General features: G+C 47.8%; 1 protein-coding gene across 1 annotated transcript in view; it reads left to right on the top strand.

The window, feature by feature from the left end:
• The window catches only part of LOC308134166 (relaxin receptor 1-like), a gene marked incomplete at both ends in the record, with an annotated part of 175,516 nt that overhangs the window by 105,481 nt on the left and 52,535 nt on the right, over window positions 1–17,500 (top strand). The window lies entirely within an intron of this gene.

Genomic DNA, 17,500 nt, shown 5'->3' with positions numbered 1-17,500 from the left:
CTAACTAGTGTTTCAAAATACCGTCAATTCCGGACTATAGCCGCTACTTTTCCCCACACTTTGAACACTGCGGCTTTTACTACGGTGCGCTCATACATGTTGATTTTTTTTCGTGGCGCGAGAAAGATTTTGCCTAGCAACCGTAGACCAATCAAATGAATGAGTAGTTCACAGAGGTCCAATGGAATTGTTTGATCAATCAAGCGCACTTTATTATTGTAAATCAGTCATTTGTACTCCCCCTCATCAACATGGAAAATAATGAAGAAAAGCATCTGATGTGGCTTTTAAGTTAAAGGCGATCAATCTGGTGCTTGAAGAAGGAAATCGAGCTGCAGCAACTGCTGGTGATGAAGAGGATGGACTGCTGGTGATGAAGAGGATGGACTGCTGCATGATGAAGAGGATGGACTGCTGGTGATGAAGAGGATGGACTGCTGGTGATGAAGAGGATGGACTGCTGCGTGATGAAGAGGATGGACTGCTGGTGATGAAGAGGATGGACTGCTGGTGATGAAGAGGATGGACTGCTGCGTGATGAAGGGGATGGACTGCTGGTGATGAAGAGGATGGACTGCTGCGTGATGAAGAGGATGGTGTGCTGCGTGATGAAGAGGATGGCGTGTTGCGTGATGAAGAGGACGGCGTGCTGCGTGATGAAGAGGATGGACTGCTGCGTGATGAAGAGGACGGCGTGCTGCGTGATGAAGAGGATGGACTGCTGCGTGATGAAGAGGATGGACTGCTGGTGATGAAGAGGATGGACTGCTGGTGATGAAGAGGATGGTGTGCTGCGTGATGAAGAGGATGGACTGCTGCGTGATGAAGAGGATGGACTGCTGGTGATGAAGAGGATGGCGTGCTGCGTGATGAAGAGGATGGACTGCTGCGTGATGAAGAGGGTGGACTGCTGGTGATGAAGAGGATGGACTGCTGCGTGATGAAGAGGATGGACTGCTGGTGATGAAGAGGATGGACTGCTGGTGATGAAGAGGATGTACTGCGTGATGAAGAGGATGGATTGCTGGTGATGAAGAGGATGGACTGCTGCGTGATGAAGAGGATGGTGTGCTGCGTGATGAAGAGGATGGCGTGTTGCGTGATGAAGAGGACGGCGTGCTGCGTGATGAAGAGGATGGACTGCTGCGTGATGAAGAGGACGGCGTGCTGCGTGATGAAGAGGATGGACTGCTGCGTGATGAAGAGGATGGACTGCTGGTGATGAAGAGGATGGACTGCTGGTGATGAAGAGGATGGTGTGCTGCGTGATGAAGAGGATGGACTGCTGCGTGATGAAGAGGATGGACTGCTGGTGATGAAGAGGATGGCGTGCTGCGTGATGAAGAGGATGGACTGCTGCGTGATGAAGAGGGTGGACTGCTGGTGATGAAGAGGATGGACTGCTGCGTGATGAAGAGGATGGACTGCTGGTGATGAAGAGGATGGACTGCTGGTGATGAAGAGGATGTACTGCGTGATGAAGAGGATGGATTGCTGGTGATGAAGAGGATGGACTTCTGGTGATGAAGAGGATGGCGTGCTGTGTGATGAAGAGGATGGACTGCTGGTGATGAAGAGGATGGCGTGCTGCGTGATGAAGAGGATGGCGTGCTGCGTGATGAAGAGGACGGCGTGCTGCGTGATGAAGAGGATGGACTGCTGGTGATGAAGAGGATGGACTGCTGGTGATGAAGAGGATGGCGTGCTGCGTGATGAAGGGGATGGACTGCTGGTGATGAAGAGGATGGACTGCTGGTGATGAAGAGGATGGCGTGCTGCGTGATGAAGAGGATGGACTGCTAGTGATGAAGAGGATGGACTGCTGGTGATGAAGAGGATGGACTGCTGGTGATGAAGAGGATGGACTGCTAGTGATGAAGAGGATGGACTGCTGGTGATGAAGAGGATGGACTGCTAGTGATGAAGAGGATGGACTGCTGGTGATGAAGAGGATGGACTGCTGGTGATGAAGAGGATGGACTGCTGGTGATGGAGAGGATGGACTGCTGGTGATGAAGAGGATGGACTGCTGGTGATGAAGAGGATGGACTGCTGGTGATGAAGAGGCTGGACTGCTGGTGATGAAGAGGATGGACTGCTGGTGATGAAGAGGATGGCGTGCTGCGTGATGAAGAGGATGGACTGCTGCGTGATGAAGAGGATGGACTGCTGGTGATGAAGAGGATGGACTGCTGGTGATGAAGAGGATGGTGTGCTGCGTGATGAAGAGGATGGACTGCTGCGTGATGAAGAGGATGGACTGCTGGTGATGAAGAGGATGGCGTGCTGCGTGATGAAGAGGATGGACTGCTGCGTGATGAAGAGGGTGGACTGCTGGTGATGAAGAGGATGGACTGCTGCGTGATGAAGAGGATGGACTGCTGGTGATGAAGAGGATGGACTGCTGGTGATGAAGAGGATGTACTGCGTGATGAAGAGGATGGATTGCTGGTGATGAAGAGGATGGACTGCTGCGTGATGAAGAGGATGGTGTGCTGCGTGATGAAGAGGATGGCGTGTTGCGTGATGAAGAGGACGGCGTGCTGCGTGATGAAGAGGATGGACTGCTGCGTGATGAAGAGGACGGCGTGCTGCGTGATGAAGAGGATGGACTGCTGCGTGATGAAGAGGATGGACTGCTGGTGATGAAGAGGATGGACTGCTGGTGATGAAGAGGATGGACTGCTGGTGATGAAGAGGATGGTGTGCTGCGTGATGAAGAGGATGGACTGCTGCGTGATGAAGAGGATGGACTGCTGGTGATGAAGAGGATGGCGTGCTGCGTGATGAAGAGGATGGACTGCTGCGTGATGAAGAGGGTGGACTGCTGGTGATGAAGAGGATGGACTGCTGCGTGATGAAGAGGATGGACTGCTGGTGATGAAGAGGATGGACTGCTGGTGATGAAGAGGATGTACTGCGTGATGAAGAGGATGGATTGCTGGTGATGAAGAGGATGGACTTCTGGTGATGAAGAGGATGGCGTGCTGTGTGATGAAGAGGATGGACTGCTGGTGATGAAGAGGATGGCGTGCTGCGTGATGAAGAGGATGGCGTGCTGCGTGATGAAGAGGACGGCGTGCTGCGTGATGAAGAGGATGGACTGCTGGTGATGAAGAGGATGGACTGCTGGTGATGAAGAGGATGGCGTGCTGCGTGATGAAGGGGATGGACTGCTGGTGATGAAGAGGATGGACTGCTGGTGATGAAGAGGATGGCGTGCTGCGTGATGAAGAGGATGGACTGCTAGTGATGAAGAGGATGGACTGCTGGTGATGAAGAGGATGGACTGCTGGTGATGAAGAGGATGGACTGCTAGTGATGAAGAGGATGGACTGCTGGTGATGAAGAGGATGGACTGCTAGTGATGAAGAGGATGGACTGCTGGTGATGAAGAGGATGGACTGCTGGTGATGAAGAGGATGGACTGCTGGTGATGGAGAGGATGGACTGCTGGTGATGAAGAGGATGGACTGCTGGTGATGAAGAGGATGGACTGCTGGTGATGAAGAGGCTGGACTGCTGGTGATGAAGAGGATGGACTGCTGGTGATGAAGAGGATGGCGTGCTGCGTGATGAAGAGGATGGACTGCTGGTGATGAAGAGGATGGCCTGCTGCGTGATGAAGAGGATGGACTGCTGGTGATGAAGAGGATGGACTGCTGGTGACGAAGAGCATGGACTGCTGGTGATGAAGAGGATAGACTGCTGGTGATGAAGAGGATGGACTGCTGGTGATGAAGAGGATGGACTGCTGGTGATGAAGAGGATGGACTGCTGCGTGATGAAGAGGATGGACTGCTGGTGATGAAGAGGATGGACTGCTGGTGATGAAGAGGATGGACTGCTGCGTGATGAAGAGGATGGACTGCTGGTGATGAAGAGGATGGACTGCTGGTGATGAAGAGGATGGACTGCTGCGTGATGAAGGGGATGGAGTGCTGGTGATGAAGAGGATGGACTGCTGGTGATGAAGAGGATGGCGTGCTGCGTGATGAAGAGGATGGACTGCTGGTGATGAAGAGGATGGACTGCTGGTGATGAAGAGGATGGACTGCTGCGTGATGAAGAGGATGGCGTGCTGCGTGATGAAGAGGATGGACTGCTGGTGATGAAGAGGATGGACTGCTGGTGATGAAGAGGATGGCGTGCTGCGTGATGAAGAGGATGGACTGCTGGTGATGAAGAGGATGGACTGCTGCGTGATGAAGAGGATGGTGTGCTGCGTGATGAAGAGGACGGCGTGCTGCGTGATGAAGAGGATGGACTGCTGGTGATGAAGAGGATGGACTGCTGGTGATGAAGAGGATGGCGTGCTGCGTGATGAAGAGGCTGGACTGCTGGTGATGAAGAGGATGGACTGCTGGTGATGAAGAGGATGGCGTGCTGTGTGATGAAGAGGATGGCGTGCTGGTGATGAAGAGGATGGCGTGCTGCGTGATGAAGAGGATGGACTGCTGCGTGATGAAGAGGATGGACTGCTGGTGATGAAGAGGATGTACTGCTGGTGATGAAGAGGATGGACTGCTGCGTGATGAAGAGGATGGCGTGCTGCGTGATGAAGAGGATGGACTGCTGCGTGATGAAGAGGATGGACTGCTGGTGATGAAGAGGATGTACTGCTGGTGATGAAGAGGATGGACTGCTGCGTGATGAAGAGGATGGTGTGCTGCGTGATGAAGAGGATGGCGTGTTGCGTGATGAAGAGGATGGCGTGCTGCGTGATGAAGAGGATGGACTGCTGCGTGATGAAGAGGACGGCGTGCTGCGTGATGAAGAGGATGGACTGCTGCATGATGAAGAGGATGGACTGCTGGTGATGAAGAGGATGGACTGCTGGTGAAGAGGATGCCGTGCTGCTTGATGAAGAGGATGGACTGCTGGTGATGAAGAGGATGGACTGCTGGTGATGAAGAGGATGGACTGCTGGTGATGAAGAGGATGGTGTGCTGCGTGATGGAGAGGATGGACTGCTGCGTGATGAAGAGGATGGACTGCTGGTGATGAAGAGGATGGCGTGCTGCGTGATGAAGAGGATGGACTGCTGCATGATGAAGAGGGTGGACTGTTGGTGATGAAGAGGATGGACTGCTGGTGATGAAGAGGATGGACTGCTGCGTGATGAAGAGGATGGACTGCTGGTGATGAAGAGGATGGACTGCTGGTGATGAAGAGGATGTACTGCGTGATGAAGAGGATGGATTGCTGGTGATGAAGAGGATGGACTGCTGGTGATGAAGAGGATGGCGTGCTGTGTGATGAAGAGGATGGACTGCTGGTGATGAAGAGGATGGACTGCTGGTGATGAAGAGGATGGCGTGCTGCGTGATGAAGAGGATGGCGTGCTGCGTGATGAAGAGGACGGCGTGCTGCGTGATGAAGAGGAAGGACTGCTGGTGATGAAGAGGATGGACTGCTGGTGATGAAGAGGATGGCGTGCTGCGTGATGAAGGGGATGGACTGCTGGTGATGAAGAGGATGGACTGCTGGTGATGAAGAGGATGTACTGCGTGATGAAGAGGATGGATTGCTGGTGATGAAGAGGATGGACTGCTGGTGATGAAGAGGATGGCGTGCTGTGTGATGAAGAGGATGGACTGCTGGTGATGAAGAGGATGGACTGCTGGTGATGAAGAGGATGGCGTGCTGCGTGATGAAGAGGATGGCGTGCTGCGTGATGAAGAGGACGGCGTGCTGCGTGATGAAGAGGATGGACTGCTGGTGATGAAGAGGATGGACTGCTGGTGATGAAGAGGATGGCGTGCTGCGTGATGAAGGGGATGGACTGCTGGTGATGAAGAGGATGGACTGCTGGTGATGAAGAGGATGGCGTGCTGGTGATGAAGAGGATGGACTGCTGCGTGATGAAGAGGGTGGACTGTTGGTGATGAAGAGGATGGACTGCTGGTGATGAAGAGGATGGACTGCTGCGTGATGAAGAGGATGGACTGCTGGTGATGAAGAGGATGGACTGCTGGTGATGAAGAGGATGGCGTGCTGTGTGATGAAGAGGATGGCGTGCTGCGTGATGAAGAGGATGGACTGCTGGTGATGAAGAGGACGGACTGCTGGTGATGAAGAGGATGGACTGCTGGTGATGAAGAGGATGGACTGCTGCGTGATGAAGAGGATGGCGTGCTGCGTGATGAAGAGGATGGACTGCTGCGTGATGAAGAGGGTGGACTGCTGGTGATGAAGAGGATGGACTGCTGGTGATGAAGAGGATGTACTGCTGGTGATGAAGAGGATGGACTGCTGCGTGATGAAGAGGATGTGTGCTGCGTGATCAAGAGGATGGCGTGTTGCGTGATGAAGAGGACGGCGTGCTGCGTGATGAAGAGGATGGACTGCTGCGTGATGAAGAGGACGGCGTGCTGCGTGATGAAGAGGATGGACTGCTGCGTGATGAAGAGGATGGACTGCTGGTGATGAAGAGGATGGACTGCTGGTGAAGAGGATGCCGTGCTGCTTGATGAAGAGGATGGACTGCTGGTGATGAAGAGGATGGACTGCTGGTGATGAAGAGGATGGACTGCTGGTGATGAAGAGGATGGTGTGCTGCGTGATGAAGAGGATGGACTGCTGCGTGATGAAGAGGGTGGACTGTTGGTGATGAAGAGGATGGACTGCTGGTGATGAAGAGGATGGACTGCTGCGTGATGAAGAGGATGGACTGCTGGTGATGAAGAGGATGGACTGCTGGTGATGAAGAGGATGTACTGCGTGATGAAGAGGATGGATTGCTGGTGATGAAGAGGATGGACTGCTGGTGATGAAGAGGATGGCGTGCTGCGTGATGAAGAGGATGGACTGCTGGTGATGAAGAGGATGGACTGCTGGTGATGAAGAGGATGGCGTGCTGCGTGATGAAGAGGATGGCGTGCTGCGTGATGAAGAGGACGGCGTGCTGCGTGATGAAGAGGATGGACTGCTGGTGATGAAGAGGATGGACTGCTGGTGATGAAGAGGATGGCGTGCTGCGTGATGAAGGGGATGGACTGCTGGTGATGAAGAGGATGGACTGCTGGTGATGAAGAGGATGGCGTGCTGGTGATGAAGAGGATGGACTGCTGCGTGATGAAGAGGGTGGACTGTTGGTGATGAAGAGGATGGACTGCTGGTGATGAAGAGGATGTACTGCGTGATGAAGAGGATGGATTGCTGGTGATGAAGAGGATGGACTGCTGGTGATGAAGAGGATGTACTGCGTGATGAAGAGGATGGCGTGCTGCGTGATGAAGAGGATGGATTGCTGGTGATGAAGAGGATGGACTGCTGGTGATGAAGAGGATGGCGTGCTGCGTGATGAAGAGGATGGACTGCTGGTGATGAAGAGGATGGACTGCTGGTGATGAAGAGGATGGCGTGCTGCGTGATGAAGAGGACGGCGTGCTGCGTGATGAAGAGGACGGCGTGCTGCGTGATGAAGAGGATGGACTGCTGGTGATGAAGAGGATGGACTGCTGGTGATGAAGAGGATGGCGTGCTGCGTGATGAAGAGGATGGACTGCTGGTGATGAAGAGGATGGACTGCTGGTGATGAAGAGGATGGACTGCTGGTGATGAAGAGGATGTTCAATTGGGACAGTGAAGTAGAGACTCTGATGGTTTCAGTGCAGGAGGAAGATGAAGACCATCATGGACTGTTCCTGGTAGGCTGCAGTATAGCTATGTATTTTTACCAGTCGTTATGGCGATAGGCCCAATAGAATGTTGTTCATGGACCGTTAAGTAAAAAGGCATAAGAACATAATTTGTGTGTTACCGATACCTACGTATATTTAAAGGAGCCGTGTTACAGGCACTGTTTGAAACAATCTGCAATATGTACGTTTATGTTACCATGCTGATTAAAGTAAAAGTTAAAAAATCCTCCGTGTAATATCTTTCTGTGTAAATTCTCATATTATAAAGGTGTTTTTGGTTCTCTGTTGAGACATAAAAGTGAAATGAATAGATGTTGCGCTTTAGCTTTCTGTTTGATGGGTGACGTCCAGGTGACGGCTGTCACGTCACCCGCTCTTCTCTTTTCACTCTTCTGTCTTAATAGAGAGAACAAAAACACGTTTACAATAGTAAGAAGACATGATGAACGTTTTTGAGCTAATATCTCATATTACAACGTGGGACACATGCGGCTTAAAATCCAGTGCCGCTTGTACAAGAACAAAATGTATTTTCTTTCTAAAATTAGAGCATGTGGCTTTTAATCAGGTGCGCTCTGTAGTCCGGAATTTACGGTAGCTATGTGTCTGACAAGGTTGTGCACAAAATATAATCTAGTGTACTTGTTAAGTGGACAGTGGTGTTTTGAGTCCAATCAGGAGTTAGGCTTACCAAGTTAATAGCAGGGTGTCTTGCTATTACTGTTTAGGGACGGAGTTTCTGCTGCTGCTGACAACTCAAGTCTGCCTAACTGCAGGAAACAAGGTGGCTACATTGGATTAGCATGTGTGTTCATGTCGGTGCAGGGATGGACTATGAGGAGCCCTGGAGCATCTGTGGTTTGCTCGGGACTCCGGGCGGTAACGCTCCTGGTTGTGGGAGACAGAGAGACGGTCGGAGGCGTTGTCCCTGTCTGAGAAGTCCTGACTGTGCCTGGAACTGTCAGAACTGTCAGAGTGGGCGTCGCTGTCAGACCGGTCACTGTGCACTGGGGTGGTCCTTAAATATGAAATTTGGAAATTCTAAGCTCCAACCCATGAAATTTGTTGGATAGCTGAGAAAACTCTCCTTGTGAATGTTTGTCTCAATTGGACAACCTTTACCCCTCCCTCAGTGACCCTTAATTTTTTTTCTCTCTGGCCCCCTGGGGCGCTCATCGTCTGGGAATAAATATCTTCCCAATATCTTCTTCCGGCTCTCAGCGAAGGCGGACGCTTTTTTCTCCTCTCCTCTCCCACTGGCCCTGCCTGCTTGCTGCTTCGTCCTGCACTGTCTTGTGTCTGATCTATCAAGAGAATCTCTTCAGACCCGCATCCGAATTTAACCGGAACCATGGAATTGATCAGCTGGTCTCTCAATGCGATCGACCAAATTTTTACGACACGAAGATCGGGCAAAGGAGAGCCTGCATGTCCTGATGGGACGTTTGCAGCCAGATACATGCTGGATTCCTTGGGTTCCTGGAGGCAACTGTGTTTGGCCATTCTTTCCATGGAGGACATGGAGGACCTCTACATATTGGGATTCATGATAGCAGGTATGCTGCTGATTGGAGCTGGCAGTTTTCTGATCTATCGCAAAGTTGAGAAGACAAGGGCAGCCGCATTGGGAAGGCTGCCTATCGTCACTAAGGGACTGTGCCGAGCTTTGAATGCTCAGACTCAAGCGATAAACAAACTCAAGAGTACGATTCTTGAACGTTTATGCGAAATTGGATCGATCTTGGAGGATATTCGAACTCGGTTGGGAAGCTAAAATCTTGCGACAATTGGAGCAGCACGGAGACCAGAGACACTCAAGGTCGACAGATAAAGCTGAAGCGCCTGAACAAAAACGAACCTAATCTACATTTTGGACTCCCAGACATCCAGTCGCCAAGGCTGTGTTTTGTCTTCAACTCTCCTGGATGTGTGTGTGGAATGAATCCTCTGCCCTGGCCTTCCTCCCGTCCTCCCACCTCCCTTTCCCGGACTCTCTGGCCCACTGGAATTTCACCAGTACTTTTCACCATCTTTGCTGTGCCCCTCCCCCCCCCAGCAGAGGCTGTGGGCGGAGTTCTATGGCTGCGCGCCTGACGTCTGAGCGTCCTGTGGGCTGTGCGCCGAAAATACTCCTCCCAGTGGCGGGCTGCAAAACTTCCCATCATGTATCCCAAGTGCTGTCTCGAGAAATGTTGTAGCCTGTCTGTGTTGATGCTAAATGTGCCTGAGGTGGTTTTTTTCCCAATTACAGACTGTGCTCCTCAGAACACAGTCTTTAATCTGCCTTTTTTTCCCTCCTCTCCTCACCTTCCAAAAGTGTCCTTTTGATGAAATTTCGCTGTAAAGGTACCTGTACCTGTTACAATGACAATAAAAGGAAATTCTGATTCTGATTCTGATTCTGATAACATATAACCGTTAAAATTGGAATGAAAATTGAAGTTTTAACATCAGAACTGATATCAAGCAATTTAATCTACAATTTTACATGTATGAAAAAGGACTAGTAATGGTGATGAAAATTGTAAACATTCAAAAGTTCAAAACATCATTATTTGACTAAGTATGCTTGCAGCTAAGTGTGAAAACAAAATCCTTAAATAAAAAGCAATATTCATATTCCATATCCATTATCCAACTTTCAGTCTCTGTCTAAAATATGTGTTAATGTTCCTTTAAGGCTGCTAAGAGAAAATCTCTTTGACACTGTAGGATTGGAACTGGCAGGTTCAGATGGTTTTGCGATGATTTTGGAAGTGACAGCAGTTTCCCAGACTGCTTGTGTGATCTTCCTGAGCTCATGCATGGATGGAATACCTTTAAGTGTCATGAGTGCAACGTGAACACGTATGGAAGGGTGCAGGTTACGCAAGAACATGGATTTGAACTTTGGGTTCTCTTCCAAGCCTGGTGTGTTTCTACCCTGAAAGTACGTGTGTCTCAAACGTTGATAAAAATCCCTGGGATTTTCAAGACGTGAATGTTTAATTTGGAGAGCTCCAACTACACAGTCAGTTTCATCAACGGCAGAAGAAAATTCTTCCGTCATCGCTTGGCGAAGCTGGGTGTAGTTGTCTTGCACACTGGGAGGTTGTGTTTGGATAATTTTTTTTTTTTTCATTAACAGAACTTATTTTATCATGACAGCCTCTCATCCATTGAGCCAAGATAACCAAACATTGTTTTGTTTTTTTTGTTTTTATTAAAAAAAAAAAGAAAGACATTTTTAAATACATTACAGTGATTCCAATGTTCTTTTATAGAGAAAATAGAAAAGCCCAACATCCACATGAGCAGCAGGTGTGTTTGTGACTGTGGAAAGAAAAAACTCCCCCAACAGGGAGGAACTTTGTAGAAACCAGAGTCAGAGGTGGATTAGAAGAGAGGAGAGGAGAGGAGAGGAGAGGAGAGGAGAGGAGGGGAGAGGAGAGTATAGGAGAGGAGAGGAGAGGAGAGGAGAGGAGAGGAGAGGAGAGGAGAGGAGAGGAGGGGAGAGGAGAGGATAGAGGAGAGGAGAGGAGAGGAGAGGAGAGGAGAGGAGAGGAGGGGAGAGGAGAGGAGAGGAGAGGAGAGGAGGGGAGGGGAGAGGAGAGGAGGGGAGAGGAGAGGAGAGGAGAGGAGAGACAGAGAAAGACTTGGTTGGGAGATACATACAATACCCTTGTTAGTGCTACATACATTTAAAAAAGAAATTAATAATACAGTAACCACAGTGATCTAAATATTTTCCAACTGCCATGAAATTAAACCAGCCTGAGAAACAACAGAGCAAAAACCAAAATAATCACAACAATTATAACAAAGACAAGAACAAAAGGACATAAGTTTGGATAAACTTATGGACCGCTCGTGAGCTGGTTTTCTGCAAAAAGAGAATCCTTTCCCTGTCGGTGGCGTGTGGAAGATCAACTAGGTGAGTGTCTAACTCTCTCAAATAATCCTCAATATGTCGATCAGAGTTGTTTGGATCAAATATTGGCATGTCTTCTGCTAAAAATGTCAGCTCGTTAAACCGAGGGAACTTGGAATTCCTCTCTTTTTTTAAACAAGGCTTGTTTATTCAAGATTCAGTTAAACAATGTTACATTGGAAATCACCTAATTTTTCCCTCTTTTCTTCCCTCCCCGAACCCCCCAGTCAACATATAACAACAAGTAACAACAAGCCAGACAGGTTGAAAAGAAACACAAATACAAAAATAATACTGAAAATAATCACTGCCAATAAAATACCTCAGAATGCACATGCACAAAATGTAGTGTAATTAATTGATCTACAGTAGACTTTCCTTACACAGTATTAGTATAGTTATACAATTTCAACTGCATCCAACTTTTGAAAATAGGCAAGGAAAGGGTCCCAAACATCGTGAAATTTTTTTAACTGAGCCTTTTGTTGTTGTATCTTATTTTTTCCAGCTGTGTGTAATACATGACATTTCTGACCCAAAGTCTAAATACAGGTGGCTCCTGAGCCTTCCAACCCAGCAAAATCCTCCTTCGAGCCATAACTGTACAGAAAGCAACCAGACGAGCCTGGGCCGTGGTCAGTTGTGGATTTGAACTCACTCCACAGATTGCCATAAATGGGCCAGGGGGGGGGTCAGTGTCTTACTGCAGGTCCTGGGGGCCTCATTTATAAAACTGTGCGTAGGATTGACGTCAAAATTGGCGTACGCACGAAACACAGAAAGTGCGTACGCACAAAAATATCCTGATTTATAAAACAGTGCGCACGCACGTCCTACGCCGATTTCCCTTTATAAATCACAATCCACTCTAAATGTGGCGCACCTGTGTGCGGGTCAGACCACGCCCATATTGGCCTATAAATATTCAGAGAAATGCCTCTCATGAATATTGATTCATGACTGAAAGCATGCCGAAAGGAGAAAGAAAAGCCAAGAAACGCAATTTCACCCAGTGTGAGGTGGAAGTTCTCGTCGGGGAGGTGGAGAAGAGGAAGGCGATATTATTTGGTGGACACAGTGTTGGGTTAGGGTTAGGGTCAGTGTTGGGGTCACCAACGCCAAAAAGGCTCTAGAGTGGCAGCATGTGGCGGATGGTGTCAATGCTGTGGCCTCAGAAGGTCGGAGTGTGGCTGAGGTGAAAAAAAGTGGTCAGACATCAAAGTAGACGCAAAAAAGCGCCTGGCATCACACTGGCAGAGCGTCTGTGCCACGGGCGGGGGAACGGGCCATCCGGAGCTCACCCCGCTGGAGGAAACACTGGCGGGGATCATCGGGGAATCCCTCCTGAGTGGAGTGGTGACGGAGGTGGAGGGGGACACCGCCGCCTGCCCTTCAGGAGCCCGATGGTGCGCTCTACAATACTGCGCGCCTGGCTGTGGCGCAGATTCTAGGTCCTCTCCTCTGCGCCTTGTGGGTGAGGAAAAGGGGTGAGCAGCCACCGCTTGAGGGTTAGGGTTCTCCACTGTCGCCTGCAAGGTCGTGAACGGGTTAAACACTAGTACAAAATTGCAAGTCTCAGGATTTCCACATTAATTCTCCGTACCTAGAAGCCACCCATCACGTACAGCCTCCAGTCTGCGCCCAACACTGCTATATGGGCTATATGATATAAGATATTACACTGCATTCATATCAGTGTAAACATCATTTGCCCTACTGTTGTCTTACTATTGTCTTAATCATATGTTTCCCGTGTGCACTCCAGGGAGTATGTTTGTTTATTCATTGTAGAAATGTAATTGTTTCCTATCCATTTCTTGCAAATAAACTGTCCATATATGAGGTCATATAACTATTTATTTTACACCATCAGTTTCAAACAGTTTCTCCCGTTTCTTTCTTCTGCCATCAGTGGCGCAGTTTCTCCTTCCCCCAGTTATGTGCGTACGCCTGGGTCAGAGTTGACGTGGAGGACCGCACATTTTCCCGTCAAGTTCTCTTTTTATAAATCCCACGGTTTGCGTAGAGAGTGGCGTACGCATTCTTTTGTGCGTACGCAACGTTTATAAATGAGGCCCCTGGAGAGGACCTGGAATATACTGTTCCAAAAGTTATGCAGTTTTGAACAAGTCCAAAACATATGCAACAAAGAGCCAGGTTCCTGCTTGCAGCGGTCACAAGTGGGGTCAAATCCATCCCTCATCCTACTGAGCTTGGTTTTTGACCAATGGAGGCGGTGCACAACCTTAAATTGAATAAGTATATGTCTGAAGCAGATGGACGAAGAAAAAAATCCCTCAATTATTTTATTCCAACTCTCAATTGAAGAGTTTACCCAAATCCTCCTCCCATTTACATTTAAGTGATTGCAATGATGTCAGTTCATGTTCATTTAATAACCCATAGATCAGACTTATAGCATGCTTGGCATCTGGTTTTATCTTGAAGATATCATCTAAAAGAGAGTATGATGGACAGGAAGGAAAGGCGTCAGCATTACACATCATGAAATCTCTGAGTTGCAAGTACCTGTAAAAGTGTGACTATGGCAAGTCAAGCTTAGAAACCAGTTGTTCAAAAGAGCAGAAGACATTGTCACTATAGAGTTTATACAATGAAGTAGTTCCACAGTTTTCCCAGATGTTGAATGCCTCATCTGTTAATGATGGATAAAACATACAATGTCTCTGAGGAGGTGCAATAAGGGATAGATCAAGCAGTTTGAAATGTCTCCTGAACTGGTACCACAGTTTGAGTGAGTGGATAACAAGAGGATTTGAGGTATAATTGGACACAGGTTTTACCAGTGGCAATCTGGCACAAAGTAGGGATGGCAGTGCAACGCGGTCCACAGACATGTTCTCTTGTATTGCCCATAATGGTGAATTGTCTTGATCCACGGTACAGTATAACATCGTCTTGATCCACGGTCCAGTATAACATCGTCTTGATCCACGGTCCAGTATAACATCGTCTTGATCCACGGTCCAGTATAACATCGTCCTGATATTAGAGGCCCAGTAGTAGAACAATAAGTTTGGGAGTGCCAAGCCTCCCGCGTTCCGAGGATTTCGTAATACACTTTGTTTTAATCTTGGTGGTTTTCTATTCCTTATCAAAGATGATATTTGGCTGCTCAAATTATTAAAAAACAATTTTGTCAGAAAAATTGGAAGAGATTGGAACAGATACAGAAATGTAGGAAAGACAGACATTTTGATGATATTTATTCTTCCTCCGAGTGAAAGAGGCAGCAACTCCCACCTTGAGAAATCCTGCTTTAGTTTTGAAAGTGACACTTGATAGTTAAATTTGTATAGATCTGCATGATTTTGTGTAATCCAAATTCCTAAATATTTGAATTTATTGTGGCTACGTTTAAAAGAAGCCAAAATTGTCGATACATCTCCTGATCTCTTTCCAATAAGCATTGTTTCACTCTTTTCATAGTTAATCTTGTATCCTGATATTACTCCAAACTGTTTCAACAGATCCAGAACCTTGGGCAGACTTTTCGATGGGTTCAAGATAAACAGGAGCATGTCATCTGCATAAAGCGATACTTTATGCTCAGTGATGCCACGATGTATTCCTGAATAGTCAGCACACTGTCTCAAAGCAATGGAAGAGGCTCAGTAGCCAGAGCAAAGAGAAGTGGTGGCAGCGGGCAGCCCTGCCTCGTTCCACACTGTAGTTGGAAATATGAGGATACATGGTTATTGGTTCGAACAGCTGCCAAAGGGAATAAATAACCTCAAGCCAGGAAATTAAATTTCTCCCAAATCCAAGCTTTTGTTATGCATAAAAAAGGAAGTCCCATCTCACCCGATCAAACGCCTTCTCAGCATCAAGTGAGACCACTGCCTCAAGTACTTCATCTTTGGATTTACTATAAATTATGTTTAATAAGCATCTAATATTGAAGAAAGAGTATCTATTTTTGATGAATCCTGTTTGATCGGGTGAGATAATGGATGGCAAAAACTTTTCTAATCGAAGAGCCAAGACCTTGGTGAGAATTTTAGTATCTACGTTTAGCAATGAAATTGGATGGAATTCATGGAAGTCCTCTCTGATAAAGGCAGGACTAAATTAGCATTTGAAAAGGTATGGCTTGACTCGCATACCTCAGGTCTGGGAGGTGTGTCGGGGGCAGCTGTGAAGCAGCTGACCCCCCTTATCCTGTTGACCTGGGAGTACGAAAATGGATGAGAGGGACTTGGATCAGAGAATCTGGAAGATAATCTAACTGTCTCCTCAAAACTGGGAAGTCAAGTCATTGCTGACTCTGTCTGTTGACAGACAGGTCACAGATGACTGGAGTCCCAAAGACATTGACTCGGTTGGGACAGATTTTACCGTCTGTGGGGATCCCTGCTCCTCTTCCACAGAGGATGAATCTGAAAAACCAGAGTCACATTGGCTGGAAGATCTGACTGGGGTTAGATTCTCTGATCTAAGCCTGAACAGTTCTTCTCTTTGTGAGCAGAGTTCTGACTCTGCTGCATGTAGATCTTTTAAGTAGTGTAATGCTTTCCTACTCGCTGTCCCAGCTTCATGGAGGAGAGGAGCATTTTGCACTTTTAAAAGTTCTACTTCCTTTTCTAAGTCTGCTTTAATTTTACAGGCGAGGGTGGTTTGCCTATGAAAGATTAGAAGCAAACATCTCAACAATGAACCATGGGATGCAGTCTGTGCATTACCAGAACCATTAATTAGAGAGATTATCTCTTCATTGCATTCAACCAGACTCAATCTGCCAATGAGTTCTGTGAAACCAGGTTTCAAGCTTTTTGCAATTGAAGCGATCAACTCGTCCAAATTATTGATTTCCATTGTTTCAAAAGGATGATGATGATGATGAGGCTAAGACTAAGTTATCGTTTGAAAACTTAAAGGTGTGTTTTATTGAGTTGCCTTGCAGACACCATAAAATGTGACCTGTGGTTAGCCTGATCAAAGGATTGTTCTTCTCTGTGTTGTGAGGGGGACTCCCTCACAAGAAACTTCATTCAGATGGAGGTTATCAGAGAGCAGGAAGTCTGTCCTGGGTCTCCACCATGTGCTGCAGAACAATGGAACATGGAAGCTAGTCTTTAGCGTCTGCTTCCTGTGTGTCTGCTAAAGGACCATTTCTAGAATGACTTGATGTGAATGAGACTTCTTTTGTAAAACGTCAGGAGTTGTCAGATGGTGTTCAGTTACTGTGTGATGTTGTCTTTGATGTGATATGTGTAGGATTGTGAGTTAACTAGTTAGTAAAGCAAAGATTAGCATACAGACCCTGTGTCTGTGGCAGAGCTAACGTTGGTTTACAACAGTGATAACTGTTCCTAATATCATTATCTATAGAACTCAATCACTGTAACAGAACCAACACATCTTCATAAAGTTAAACAGTTCTATCATAGCATCAGGTTTAACTAATCTCAGGTAATGCCCAGTTGTTCCCACTTCCTTGAAGGAGTTCAGTTGTTGTCCTGCTGGAGGGAAGCTGGTGTCTTCTCCTGTAGTTAGCACCTCCTGCTAACTGTGGTTGCTGGTTCTGCAGGCTGAGGAGAAGAAGATGAAGTTGATGTTTCAGGAGTCCTTCTTTGCAGCTCCTGGTTGTTCTTTTTGTCCAGACTGAGGAGCTGGTCGCTCAGGTCTGTGATGTTTTCCTGCTGGTTGAGGAAAACACAAAGAAGTTCCGTGAGGCGTCGTTTCCCTGGTCCGTCCTGGAGGAACTGGTTGGTTTTCCTGGTTGATGGGAGATCAGACTCTGGGTGCTGGTCTCTGGATCAGGGGAAGGTCTGACCCTCGTGGTCGGGTCAGCAGAGGAGTTGAGGAGTGAAGGCCCTGGTTGCAGGCCTCTGGTGTTAGATGGATGCTAACGCTGGGTGAGTTGCTTCCAGCAACCTCCTCCTCTATTAAAGAACAGGAGCAAAAAAGCCTTTTGTGAGAG

Source organism: Blennius ocellaris (genome assembly GCF_963422515.1).
Source record: "Blennius ocellaris genome assembly, chromosome: 9".
In the NCBI taxonomy this organism is placed as follows: domain Eukaryota; kingdom Metazoa; phylum Chordata; class Actinopteri; order Blenniiformes; family Blenniidae; genus Blennius; species Blennius ocellaris.
This window is presented reverse-complemented; position numbering and strand designations above follow the sequence as displayed.